At 35.4% G+C, this 14,634-nt stretch overlaps 1 protein-coding gene across 3 annotated transcripts in view; it reads left to right on the top strand.

Annotated features, from left to right (window-relative positions):
• Nucleotides 1-14,634, top strand: part of LOC117794208 (myosin-2 heavy chain) — a 28,266-nt gene that overhangs the window by 4,429 nt on the left and 9,203 nt on the right. Inside the window, exon 1 of one of the 3 annotated variants that reach the window (XM_034634756.1) lies at nt 10,546-10,991. The exons of the other annotated variants lie outside the window; for them this stretch is intronic. The gene's annotated coding sequence lies outside the window, so the exon portion shown is untranslated. Of the gene's footprint in view, nt 1-10,545; nt 10,992-14,634 lie in introns of those variants that run through there. 3 annotated transcript variants of the gene reach the window in all.

The raw sequence follows: 14,634 nt of genomic DNA, 5'->3' as shown, positions 1-14,634 counted from the left end.
GTTGGCATGCACTGGGCCGGAAGCACGCCATGTTGGCATCGTCGCGTTCCAACAACAAATATAAACTATTTGGCATTAGTAACTAATGTTACATGTCAGCTACAAAACGAACAACTAACAGGCGGGGCAAAAGGGAACGTAGAAGGGAGTAGCAAAGGGAGTAGAAATTTGGTTAGGTATCTAACGATTAAGTTAGATCATCATCGAAAAGTTATCCAGGCCGAACTGTCATATGTAGATACATCCACGTATATATAATACATCCACTCCATGTCCAAGCGACGCTAATCAGCTAAAGTTTTCATGTGGAAGGGTGGTGCTTGGGTGGTGGTTAGTTGCTGGCTAGCTGGTGGTGCTGCCATTTTGGGGCCACGTCAGTTTCAACAGCGAATCGTGTTCCATTTGACAAAGTTGATTTGTTACGCTCGGTCAAACTGTGTCAAATGGCTTTCAGCTGCAGTTGTTGTTGTTGTTGCGGTTGTTGTTGTTGTTGTTGTTGTTGCTTGTTGCTTGTGGCTGGCGGATGTCGGTGGCGGCGTCGGCGTCGGTGGGGCTGCCATTGGTTCTGCCTGTTAGCCATGGATCGATCAGAGGAGCCTTGTCCAATTTGCGTGCCAATCGCTGATCATCACATTTTCTGTGTTTTGTTTTCATTCTCTTCTCAAATATTCACTTGTTCTACAAAAAAAAAAACAGACAGAGAAAGGAAGAGTGAATGAAAGAGAGAAGTACAGAGATTGAAAGAGAGGGAGGAAGGGTGGAAGGAAGGGTTAGGAAAACATTTTCGTGGTTTGATTGATAAAAAAATTAATTTGGAGCTTAACTAAAATGTTGATCGTTAACTTATTTTCTGGTTTCAGTTATTGACAAATATTCGTAAAAACTAAATTATTAAGAACTTCCCATTTCGTAGCACATCTTCTTTGTGCATAGATTTCAAATTCCATATTTGTATTTAATTTTCTGATTTTGAAATTAACGCTTTCATCAGTTATCTTTCTGTGTCTTCCTTCCGAGTCTTTCAAATCGTTAAACTCTTATTAAAAAGGCTTTCTATTGCAAAAACTAATTATCTATTTATAAAACTCTTCTTAAAGATTGTATTTCTATCAAATCTTAATAATGATCTACTATATGCATTATAACGTCTTGCAGTTCATTGTTATTCCTAATTTAGAATAGATAGAACACTGCTCGATAGAATTTCTTATAAATGCTAAAAAAAAATAAAAATCTATTTATAGACATTGACTTTTGCTTTCCTTTTCTTGCTTTCCATATATCTGCAATCACTGATCCATTGATAATGATGATGTTAGGCTATCATCACGATCGAAAGGTCGTTTATATGATCGATAGCACATACATGTATATACATGTATATGATTAAACAGCCAACCAGCGTGCCAGTTGTCATTCAGAGCCTAACCAAAGTCGAGTATTCAAATGGTCAAGCAACGAGTACCCATTGAATAAAGCTGCAGTTATGGAAGTTATTAAACCTCTACCCTTAGCCCCAACTCCCCCAACAGCCTGATGGACAAATGAAAATGACAATATATTTAAGTATGATATTTCTGTGCATACCCCTAACCGTGCCCCCATCCCCACCTGAGCTGAACTGACCCGCACCCAGATGGATGTCAAAATGTTGCATGTCGCTAAGTGCAGTTGGTGCTGTTGTTGTTTTTGTTGTTGTTGTTTGAGAGACCTGCAATTATTTTATTACAATTTTGTTTTTTGTTTTTGCCTACATTTGATAGCTGACATTGTTCGTTGTTGTTGTTATAGTTATTGTTATTGTTGTAAGTTTCTATAAACAATCAACGAAGCGAGCGGCAATTTTCACTAACTGCCCAACTGAGAAGCTAACAATGCCATTGCACAGTGTCCCAATCCGAGTCCAAATCAATTTGGGCCTGTGAACACACACACACACATGCACATGCACATACAGTGTGTGTGTGTATTGTCATAATTCACACACAGATGGCGCTGCTGTAACAACGATTGCTCCCCATTTCCGTTGTGCTAACTTTGCGGTGTGGTGCGGTGGTTACACGGTTTTCAAATTGTCAGCCACGTCGTCGCGTGTGTGTAACGAGGCTTAGACCGAGACCTAAACGATGGTTTAAAGTTGTCGTCCCCAACTTCACCCCTCCCCCACACCCCTAACAACCCTCCGTCATATCTTGATGCGGGCAACTGCAGCTGCAGTTGAATTTGACTTGGGTTTCATTCAAATTTGAATTTTTGTATTTTGTATTCGATTCTGAAGTTTTTGTGTGTTTTGTCTCGTATTCCGTTTCTCACTCGCATTTTGTCGTTTGTGAGTTTAACCTTCGTCTTAAATTATATGGGTGCACGTATGTGCATTTATTCGTGTATGTGGACGACGACACATGCACCTCATTGTTGCCACGTGTGCCACATAGCATAATTTTAAGTTGCATATCTGTCTAAGTGCTGACAATCAATTACTTGTTAGTATATATACTTATCTAGTTAGGAACTAGCAAATATCGATAACTTTAATTGAATAGAGGGAGCGGAAGAAGTTTACAAAGCTTAAAACTTGGATCTATCCTTGAAGGTAAAACAAAACTATCAGTTTGGTTAGGCTGTCTTAAAAAACAAAGAACTTTTTTATACTAAAACTTGATTTTCAACCGATCGGTCTATGACAGCTATATGATATAGTCGACCGATTTGAATGAATTTCAGCCAGGATGGACAAAACCAAGTTAAATGCATATTCTATCAGTTTGGTTAAGATATCTCAAAAAACAAAAAACGTTTTTCATACTAGGGCTTAATTTTTGATCTATCGTTCCTATGGCAGCTATATGATATAGTTGACTGATTTTAGCAAAATTTGGTCAGGCAGTATAATACCAGCCCAGATGCATATTCTATCAGTTTGGTTCTGATATCTCAACAAACAAAAAATTTTTCCATACTAAAAATTAATTTTCGATGCATCGTTCCTATGGCAGCTATATGATATAGTTGACCGATTTCAACCAAACTTGGTCAGGATGTATAATACCAGCCCTGATGCATATTCTATCAGTTTGGTTTTGATATCTCAACAAACAGAAAACTTTTCCATACTAAAAATTCATTTTCCTTTTTTGCCCTTTACAAAATGAAACAATACAAATATCTTATCGATAGCCGCACTTTCAATAGCTTTGTAATTTTCAGAATATAGTCATTAACAGTATCGTTTCGATTTCGAATTTGACACTCTTGCAGATAGAATTTCCCAAAAAGCCTTCTAAGCACGCACCTATGCCACAAAACAGAACTACTGTGCATTTAGCATTTTAGCTTCACGCCAGTACGCGCAAAGAGTTTCATATATATATATATATATATATATATATATATATATATAGATATAATTAACTATTGAATTCCGCCAAGTAACTTTTCACCTGTGCAACCATTTTCACTGCGATTTCATGTGGTTTTTCACATGTTGTCGCATAATCTTCCACTTGACTTTGGTAAAATGAGAATAGCTTTGGTTTTCTGTACACAGTCTAAGCAATTATTGGCAGTACCAGACGCATTGCCTCTCGCTCTTTGCTCTAGGGGGGTAACCGCACTGTTGTCTACCCTCTCCTTGTGCTTCCCTCTACCTACTAAAGTGTTTCTTTCAAGCCAAATGCTAATAAGCATTAAATTATGAAAAGATTTTCGTTTGCAGGCCAGTCGGGCCATAAATGACGAAATTTAAGCGCCCATATTTATAGCCCAGACTTTTTGCACTGGAAAAACTACGTGCGAAGCTTTTCTCAGGCTAAGCAACCGCAAAAAAGGCGGAAGGGAAGGGAAGGGACGGAGGAGGAGCTGAAGGTGCACATAGAAACAAAGCTGCGGCGTGTGGCGACTGGAGGGGAGAGGGGAATGGAGAGTCACAAAAGCGAATACTGCGTTGAAGTTTTTATTGGCAAGTCGCGTAGTTGCATAAACACAGAGAAACAGAAACAGCAACAAAAAAACATATTTTAATTTTTTTTTTTTAATTTTTTGCTGTTATTGTTGTTGCTGCTGCTGGTTCAGTTGGCCTGGCCAACTAAAATCGAAAATCCCTGAAACTAGAACGCCCAAATAACCCACGGCCCATAAAATCTTTAAACAAATTGTGCAAAGCGTCACGTCGTCCACGTCGACGTCATCTTCCAACTGACAACACAAAATGTGCTAACGCATTTCTTACTGTTTTTCCAATTAGCCAGCGATGCTCTAATGCTGTGAGTGGTGCTGTGGTGCAGTAGTGCAGTGGTTCTCCTCATATGCAGACAGCTAGGGGTAGCAGGAGGTTGTAGCTAAAGTGCAGGAGGCCACTGGGTCAAGTCAAATCAAAGAAAGAAAAGATCACAGCATAGTTTGCAGCGCTGCGAAAGCAATTGAAAGTGAAAGAGAACAATTTATCGAAAATATAAAATTGAAAATCAGTTAACATTTATTGAAATATTTTTCTAAATAATAGCTACAGCCTACAGCTGTCCTTAGAAAATACATTAACAGTGTTAACATCTAATTAGAAGCTTAGTAAACAATTAATTTTACTAAACAAAATACATTCTTTGTCATTAAAGTATTATTTCTCTTTGTAAATTGAAGAATTCTTAATTTCTGATGAGGAAAAGTAAGCTATTCAATAATAAAATATTTTTTAAAAATTTCATCAATTAAAACAACATTATTTGTAATTAACCAACATTTTTAAATAATGTTTTGCTAGTATTTGTTCTGTACTTTCTTTTTGTACTTGACTGGCAAGATGGCTGCCGGATATCCTATTACACTGAGTCCAATTTATGTGCGAGTATGTGAATATTCATAGCTACTCACAAACTAACTCGTCTGTGCTCGGAATGTCTGAGAAGTTGAGCTTAAGATATTTATGTATGCTGCGTGTATCTCAATGCACATACATGCTATAGTATACTTGGCTTTGTGCTCCGCGGTTGCAACAACATCCGCCTTACACTGTTGCCATCTCTTTCTGAATTAGAGATGGACTTGTGGGAACCGGGATGAAAAACACGAGAGAAAATTTAAATTGTTTGATACATGTTTTACACTTTTTAAATGACTGAGTAAAATTTGATGAGATATTTTTAGTTAACAATTTGCTGAGAGAGGTTAACTAAAGGCAAGAGAGAGAGAGTGAGAGAGAAATTTCGAATGAAAGTAAGTTATGCTTTTATTATTATAGCTTGTGGAAAATTTAATTAAATATGATTAGAATAAAAAGAAGTACAAATGAAAATGTTTTCTTATAATGGTTGTGTTTTTAAGCATATTTTAAAAGCTTCTTTCATATTTAAGAAGACTCAAAAATTGAAAATTTTGTTAGAATTGAAGCGGAAATTATATTTACTAAGCAACGAATAGAAATACATAGAAGTTAAGTTAAAATACAAAGTATTTAAATACATGTGAAGCAGTTATTTTACTTTGGCAACTAGATAAAAACTAATGGAATAAGGAATACTTTTAAGTATTGGCAAACATACATAAATTTAAATTTAGAAAGGGAAAAGCTAATTTAAAATATGCTCGAAACAGAAGACTTGGAGCTAGAGGAATTACAGTGCAGCAAAAGTTCGTGTTCCATTACAGATCATGTTATCCGGATGCAGAACTCTGATCTCTAGCTAAGGTATATCTAATGGTGAGTCGTCGGGACGAGCTGAGACCGTGTTTGGGTTCAGCTCACCTCAACTCGACTTGGTTCGTTGTGGAATTGAAGCGCGTTATTTGAATTTGATTTCTTGTCTGAATTTTAACAGCAATGTGTTAAATGGATGCCAATACAAAGCGGCTCGCCGGTTGCCCATTTGCTCTTGTTGATGTTGTTGTTGTTGTTCTAGTTGTTGTTGTTGGTGCGGCGACTCACAGTGACGTGCCACCAGGTACCGAAGATCATTCCAAGTGCTATTTACAAAATGTGCAAGCAACAAAACATATATGTATCTGTATCTATGTTTCTTTATATATCTTTGTATATCTGTATGTCTGTTTGCGCCGCTCTAGATAAACTTTAAACATTTTCATAGCTAACAACAAAGACGCAAACGTTGACGTTGACGTTGGCGGAGACGCAGACAGAGACAGAGACAGAGACAGAGACAGAGAAGGAGATGGAGACAGCGTTTCAGACGTTGTTGTTTTTGTCATTGATCATTATGCATCCGCATCCGTGTACGCGTACATACATATGTACATATCTTGTACGCGTAGTATCTATAGCTATAACAATATCTATGGATCTATGGATCTATGGGTCTATGGAGTCCCTCTTCTTCCACAATATATTGTTGAACGCTTTCTTTAACTTATGCGGCTCGTTTTTCACATATTGATCGAACGTGTGCAAATAAAATACAATTTAAATATTTATTATCTTTGCAGTTCGTTAGCATCTTGTATCTGTTTAAACACAGCTCGACTTGGCCTCAATTTTCAATATACGGTACATAGAGAGATCTTTAAATACATACATCTTATATATGTATGTAGCATACACATTATACAGTTTTCCTGAAACATCAAAATTTATACAATTGGGTCGACAATTGGCGCCATTCGGACGATACCTTTATGCCTCTTCTTTCCCCCTGGCTTGAAGAAGCTTTGGCGTTCTGTTTATTTTTTACCTTTTCATAAAAATAAAAAAAAAATATCAAAGAGAATAACCTGGCAACAACAATTCGATTTGCATTTGTAACAGAACGAAACGCATTAGAAAAACATGTAATGTTAGTTGCTGCCGTTGTTCCTGTTGCTGCTGCTGTCGCTGTTGTTGCTGCTGTTGCTATTGCTGATAAAAGAAAAGCCCCCAAAACTAATTAACGCCTGCAACGTGTGTAGTTTGTTTTGTTGTTGTGCGGGTCTATGGCAATGCTTTGACTTTTGGGCTTGGAACGGCAAATGGAGCCGGCAATGCGTTGCTGTTGCCGTTGCCGTTGCCGTTGCTGTTGCTGATATCGTGCCAGCAACTGCTGGCCAATATGTGCGAAAGGGAGCCCAAATTTAAGCGTAACAGAGTGCTCGAAAGGGAGAGCGATATGACGAGTCAGGTATACTCGTACTTCATGGGTTGGCTGTATTTTTATCTGCTAATTAAACACAGACGCTCGATCGCAATAACAAAAAAAAAAAAAAAAAAACAAAAACAAAAAAAAAAAACAACTATAACAACAACAAAAGCTACATTAACAGCCCCGTTTAAAAGTCAACGACGTGGCATATAGAACGGTTATGTACGTGTACATATATATAAAGACTTACGTTTATATTCATATATCTATATATGTATCTACCTATGCATATTTCAAGTTGTTGCATTAGAAGAAGCCTACAATGCTTAACAATTTTCACAAATTTGCTGACACAACAAGAAGAACAAGAGTAACCGAAAAACCACGTTGAAAATGTGCTAAAAGATACAAATACATATAGACATACAGGTATTATCCAACAGGCCGAGCCCGCCATTCTCATCGGCTAAATACTAGCTGAGTATCCGTAACTACACTGAAAATAACTAAGTTCAATTCAATTTCTTTAAAGAAGACCCTTGTTATTTTATTATTATTATTATTATTTTAAAATATCACTTATACAAAAATCAGTAACTATTCACTCTCTTAAATGAAATGTAGTTTCAATATAAGCGAAAATTAGCATATATATTTTTACATGATTTTTTACATTTCTCAATTATTATTGTAGCGGGGAATTGCAAATTTGCTTTAGTTTCATAATATCTTTAAAGCTAAGTGAAGTTCTATAATAGCCACAGCACTGAAAGACTTAATATACATAGACAGTTTTATTAAATTGATGATCAAGAATATAAGAAAAAGTAAGAAATTCAATCAGATTATTAACACTTCAAATTTTTCAATTTTCTCTCAGTGTATGCGCTTTAGCTTGCTTTACTTGAGCATATCTGCCCTAGACTCCATGCTACATGGCGCACATCTAAGACTGTCCACCTAGAGAGCCACTCACGCACACAAACATCTATATGCTCACACACACACACACTAACACACACACATCTGGGAAATACACCTATGTTAATGTTTGTTTGCCTATTTCCAACAAGTTGTTGCTATCTCTAAAACTGAAACTAAATTTCGAGATCACTTGTGGCTACAGATACAAAAAGCGCAGAGCAGCCAACGTCGCAGTCAGCGTCGTCGTCGACGTTGGCGTCGGTGTTGAGAACAAACAAAATGAGCAAAATAAGCAAATAAAAGCAACGACGTTGTCGCCGTCTTCGTCTCCGTCGCCGTCTCTGTCGTCGTTAACAACAACAAAAGCAGAAATAAGTACACAAACAACAACAAATACAGCTACAAAAAACCAAGAAATATTTTTTTTTTTTTTTTTTTTTTTTACCAAAAAGCAACAACAACAAACGTCACTTAATTTCAAGTTAAATAGCCGACGCGCATTATTTGAGTTTTGAAATGGAGAGCACAAGTCGAAGTTGGATCGCTATACACTCTGCATATACATATAAGCACACACCCATACATACATATATGAATGTATATATGTACATAGTGGCAACTACATGGATATAGCCATATGGTTGGATAAGTACTTAGGGACATTTGAAAATGTTAAATGTGTATGCACAACTGGACGGTGACTTGACGGCGGACTCTGTTTGTATATGATTAGATGATAGACGTGCATCTACTATAATAGATTGTTAATCCCTCACAATCGAACCGATCCCAACCAAATAGAAACGAGCATAGGGAATAACATTCTTCAGTGTGGCAATAATTAATGGAATCTATTATGTACAAAATTTGTTGAGGATCCAATAACAACTTTAGCAAAAGTAGATTTGTTTATTTCAATATTTTAGTTAGAATAACCTTAAAATTAGCTCAAAGTTTAATTGATCAGTTTATGTACAGCTACATAGTTTATATATTTAAATAAGTTAAGACAACATCTAGTTGATATAATCAAATAATCTATACGTAGCTTGCAGTACTGAATCAATAACTGACAGTTTATTTTCAAAATAGATTTTTTATGATATTAGCTTAATATTTAAAATATATTGTGATCCCAAATAGTTCATTGTTTGAAAATCAGTTAATATCAAGTACACATATTAATAATACATAAAATGAGTTTTCAGGTTTTAAAAATTTGTTCAATCCAAATTTTTTTATTTTTTACATATTCCTATCGATTGATTAAAATCTAATAATCTTAGATTGGTGTTTTATAGTCCACTTAAATATAGGGTAAGAGATATTTTTGAATGAAAAAAAAAATTAATTTTTTACATTTCAAATCAAAATTGCTTTTAGGTTTATAACTGAGTCTTTAATAACAAATAATTGATATTGTAAATCTCATCTTAGTACCTATGTAGTGAAATTGATCTTTAATGTACTTTTGTAATCTCATTATATGCAACACACGTTGTAAATTCTAATGCTAAATGTTCTTAAATTTCAATATCTTAAAAGGCTTTGCATGGCTTATTAAAATCAGCACTAATTTATGAACTGAATTTCTTTAAATTAAAAATGTTAATCGCGTCAATAGTAATAGTAATAGTAAAAATTAAATAGTAATTCGTTCATTAAAACTTTATATCCACTTGAAACAGGCACGAAATATAAAACTCCATTTAAATAAAAACTGCTACGTATAAATTTATATAAGGAAATAGGTAGCTGCATTGTAAACAAGTATATAGAAGAGTTTAAACTGATAAATACAACGATTTTTGATATTTTACAATTGATTCATAAAATTGAAAAATTTTTTGATAAGCTTTTATAAAATTAAAAACTTGATTTTGTGAAATATTTCGTGCATTAAATAAACGCTGCCTAAGCTCCAGTTGATTGACTGAATGATCCGCACAGTTGTACACCCCATTTTTACACACACACACACACACACAGACACACACATGGAAGAGGCTACTCTCAAGTTTACGGTGCAATGTGCTGACGGGGCGGCGCTTGGCCGACAGGAGTCGCCACTGAGCCACCGGACGCTCAGACAAATACACACACACAGTTGAGAATATGTGTATATGTGTGTGTGTGTGTGAGTCAACAGTTGGCCGTTGATCGTTGCGCTGCTCTTTGCCGCCTCTGCTAATGCGCTGCAGCGACGACGACAGCGACGACAGCAACGACGCCGTCGGCTTTAACTGTGGACATAGGGGCATAGGGTCGGGGTAACCGGCGCTGGGTTACTTCGATACCGATCGGTGTGTGGGGTATATGTATATGTATGGGTAGGTATCGGGTCTCTGGTCTCTGGTCTCTCAACGCTTCGCTATTTTCACCCATAGCGCATTGCACGTTGCGTTCACTCGTCGATCGGTCGCGTTGCGGGAAAGACGTGCACCCGGACCAAGTTTCTACAGCCGGGAATCGTTAAACATTAAACATTAAAACGTTAAACGTTTTTCAACAATTCGATTTTCCTTTTTGTTTTTTTTGGAGGTATATTTCTTTAAATATTTTTTTGTTTGTTTGTGTTTTTTTACTGTTTTTACTCATTACGTTAAAAGTTAAAAGTTGTACAAAAAAATAATAAATAACTAATAATTAAACGATCGCTAACGTGTTGCCGTCGCCGTCGTTGACGTCGCTGTTTTCCCCCGTCCAGTGCATTGTCAAGTGAAAATTAACCGGGTTTTTTCCGTTCTATGTACTTTACAATAACTTAGTTACAGTTTCTTATTTTTTGCTATTGTTTTTTTTTTTTTTTTTGTTATTATCTTTGTAATTTTTTTGTGCGACAAAAAACTGCAACTGTATTCTTGCAAAAACAAAAACTAAAAATACAACTGCAAATTTTAAACTGTAAACTCTAACTTAAACTAAGACACAAAACTGTGTGACAGAGACATAAATTTTCTGAGCTGCCAAATTAAGTATTAAAATTTTGCTGACAGTCGACAAAATGTAAGTTTTTTTTCAGTTTATTTTTAGTATTTTTTTTTTTTTTTTTTTTGCCAATTCTTATTATATTTACATATGTGTAAGTACGAGTTGTTGTACTTACTTATGACTGTTTGACTGAAGTGTCTGGTCAGCAACGAGATATTGTCGTCGTCGTCATTGTTGTTGCCTTGACTTCTCGACTTTTGTCTTAACTTTTGTCTCAACTTGACATCTTCTCTTATTAGTGTTTTTTTTTTTTGCACTGCATGCATTAAATTAAAATTTTTATACCCTGTACCCATAAAATGTTTAAGCTTGTCTACGTACTTATATGCAATTCGCTAAAGTAGGCTCTATACAATATGAGCTATGGTTGACAAGACTGGTATATAGGCCTTCATATACTCTACGGCAAGTATAACACTAGTTTTTTTTTTTTTTAGTGCAGGGTATCTTTCAGTCGTACACTCTCCTGTTGTTATTTATTTAGTGCTGTTGTTGCAAGTGCTGAGTGGTATTTAAAGAGCGAAAATTGCTCAATTTTTTGCACGTCCCTATATTTTATATACTCACTTAAATATTCATGAGAATATATGAGTACTTATTTAATGCATTTGTTTAAGGTGTACTGCGCTTAGGAACAAGTTTAAGACAGCTAGCTCAAAATTTTAACATAATAATTTATTTTTTAATTGCTTCGAAGGTCTAAGAAGTTAGTATTTGACGATGATTCGGATATCTATAATTTGTTGTAGTAAAACATTTGCAATGTTAGAGTTCCCCAGTGACAAGTAAAGCTTTAACAATTTAAAACAAAAAATAAACTATATTTGTAAATTTTTTAATACCTTTATGAAGTCTTGATAAAAAGTAAAGGATTTCTATGATTTACTGTGTATAAGATATGCTCGTCAAGTTTCGTTAAGTTCGCTGCTTGCAACGGACAGTTCCTATGGCCGACAAAAGTCTGCTTGCTATGACACAGAGTGAGAACTGTTCGTATTTTGTTCGCTTCTGTTCTCAGTTTGCCACCTGTTGAATGCTTGAGATTCAAACAGATTTAATAACTCTTCCGTTACATTGGGAGTATTAGGTGCAGTTCTTGGTATCGTTTTTTGGAGTGTGCAATAGAGTTTCGTTTCGGGAGAATGGAATCAAACACCAGCTGCCAGCAATGGGGAACCGGCAATGGGCAACCAGAAACCCAAATGCTAAATTCAAACCAAAATTACTTTGGCAAATGGTTGAGTTTCAGTATATGTACATGTATGTTATATATTGTAGATATGTATATATTTATATATTATTTGTGGCTCCCCCGGGCCTCGTTACTGTGTGCCCAAGCCAACACCACGTCCCCTTGCCGGAGTGGGAATGATTCAGTGCGAGCAATAAGTGCTCCAATATTTATTTATAAACAATCAAATTGGCACAGACTTACACATATGGTTTAGGCAAGTATGGAACTCATCGCAGCTCGATGCGGACCTGTTGGGCTGGGGTTTATGGTACTAGGCACGCCGGCAGCGATAAGATAAGCCATAGTCCCAGTCCCAGTGCCATTCCCAGTGCCATTCCCAGACCCGATCCCAGTCAATGCCAATGGCAATGAGCAATGGCCACGTAAAAGACTCAACGAGTTCTTTGACAAATAAATCGATATAGTGTTGGCCTACAAATTTCTGTATCACCCTCTTGAAATAATTATAAAACGAATTGTTATTACATTATTTAATGACATTTGTACATACTTGAAATATTTTCTAGATTTGCTCATTAATTTGACTCATATTTCTACAGAATTTCATAGCATGTTTCCTATATTGTATCGATATTGATAAGACTTCTAACAATTCCACAATTTTGTTGTTGATCGTGATTTAGATTTCTTGTTGTTTTTTTTTTATTTACAATTAAATTTGTTGCTTTAACAATTATTTTTACGTTTATTTTTATTGTACACTGCATATAAAATTATTTATTTGATAAAGTTTCGTTAGCATTAAACTTATGTGAATTGAGTTCAGTTTTTATGCGTTATTTCGTATATTAATGAAAATAATATGACGTCATTGAGTTGTTTTTATAAAAAGACTGTTATTTGCTCTTTGTAAATTCTGAACCCAAATAATGATACTATTTTTTTTATTTTTAATGAGTTACAGTAATCATATAAGGCTTTTGATTCCCAGAAATTATATATTCGTATATACTTTTATCTGTATGCAGAACAAATATTTTACAGTCTCTCAGTCATTTGTCAAGCTTTTTTTTTTTAAATATTTAAATTGAAATACTTTTGAAGAATATCCTTAAATTGCCAATTGATATTTATCCATATTGAATAGTTAACTAATGCTTAACAGCTCGTATCGAGATTGCGCTAATTTCAATGTCTGACATTCTTTGTTTTCAATTACTTGAAATATTTAATTTAGTAAGTTTTTAGTATGTTTTATTCTTTTCACGATTGTTAAGCTATACAATTTCAATTGGAAATATGACTACAGTTGAATATATTTTTATTAATTTAGACACTTTTTCACTTTTTTTTTTTCTGTTTATGACTACCTCTGGTTTTTGGATGCGAATCCGTTAAGTCTACCCTCCCCCTCTTAAAAAATTAACTCACCAGCTGTCAGTTGTCTGCATTTAGACACTACATAACTTGTATCTGTATTTGATATCTTTACCTGTATCTGTATCTGTTGCTTTTCCCCTCGACGTTGGCATTTTCTTTATCTTATCTGCCGAGCATTTTGTTGTTGTTGTTGCTCTCGTTTATTGTTGTTATTAGAGGCATTGCCGTGTTTGCATTTCGGTTGTCTATGCTATATACTCACTGTGTACATAAGCCCATGCCCATATCTATACAGATATATATGCTATATCTTTTTGTCTCTAGGTTTGGATATGCCTCGAACAGACTGACGCACAACAAGATCGATTGTGTGTGTGTGTCCTGAGAGCGAGACAGTAAGACTTCGCAGTATTCGGCTATATGAATAATTTAACTAATATTTGTTTATGAAACACAAGTGTTTTTCACACCCACACACACACACACACATGGTTACATGTCTGTTTGTCTGAAGATAACCCAGTTTGTACAGGTGTCTATATAATGTACATACTAATTAAAATGCATGCGTGTAATACATATGTATGTACATTGTACATAGGCATATCTATAACACCATAATACATGCATATCCACATTCTTATGTACACTTAACAATTGTTAGTTATATGTTAGTTCTTATCGTTGCCACGCCCACATTTCTTGACATTCTTTTTCGCTGAATTTCAACAAATAGCTGAAACTTTCGTCGCACATGTTTTTTTGTTTTTTCTTTTCTTTTCTATTTTTTTTTTGTTGTTTGTGTTTTGTGCTAATTTTTATGAAATTTACCCCGCTTGTGATCAGCCATTTTTGCGCCCAGGCGCCCAACAACCGAACAACTGAGAAGTCGAGCAACCGAGCAACCGAACAACCGAGAAACCAAACAACCAGTCATCATCGTCATGGGTTTTATGGCAATTTTGTTGTCGTTGTCATTGTCGCTGTTGTTGTTTGTGTTGTTTCTGTGTTACGACTCACCTTATCGTTTTTTGTTGTTAAATAGCTTCGTGGCGGCCATCTTTCAATTTGACTCGACTCGAC

The sequence above is a fragment of the Drosophila innubila genome, chromosome X (genome assembly GCF_004354385.1).
Source record: "Drosophila innubila isolate TH190305 chromosome X, UK_Dinn_1.0, whole genome shotgun sequence".
Classification (NCBI taxonomy): domain Eukaryota; kingdom Metazoa; phylum Arthropoda; class Insecta; order Diptera; family Drosophilidae; genus Drosophila; species Drosophila innubila.
The sequence above is the reverse complement of the archived record's forward strand: the minus strand, read 5'-3'. Positions and strand labels throughout refer to the sequence as shown.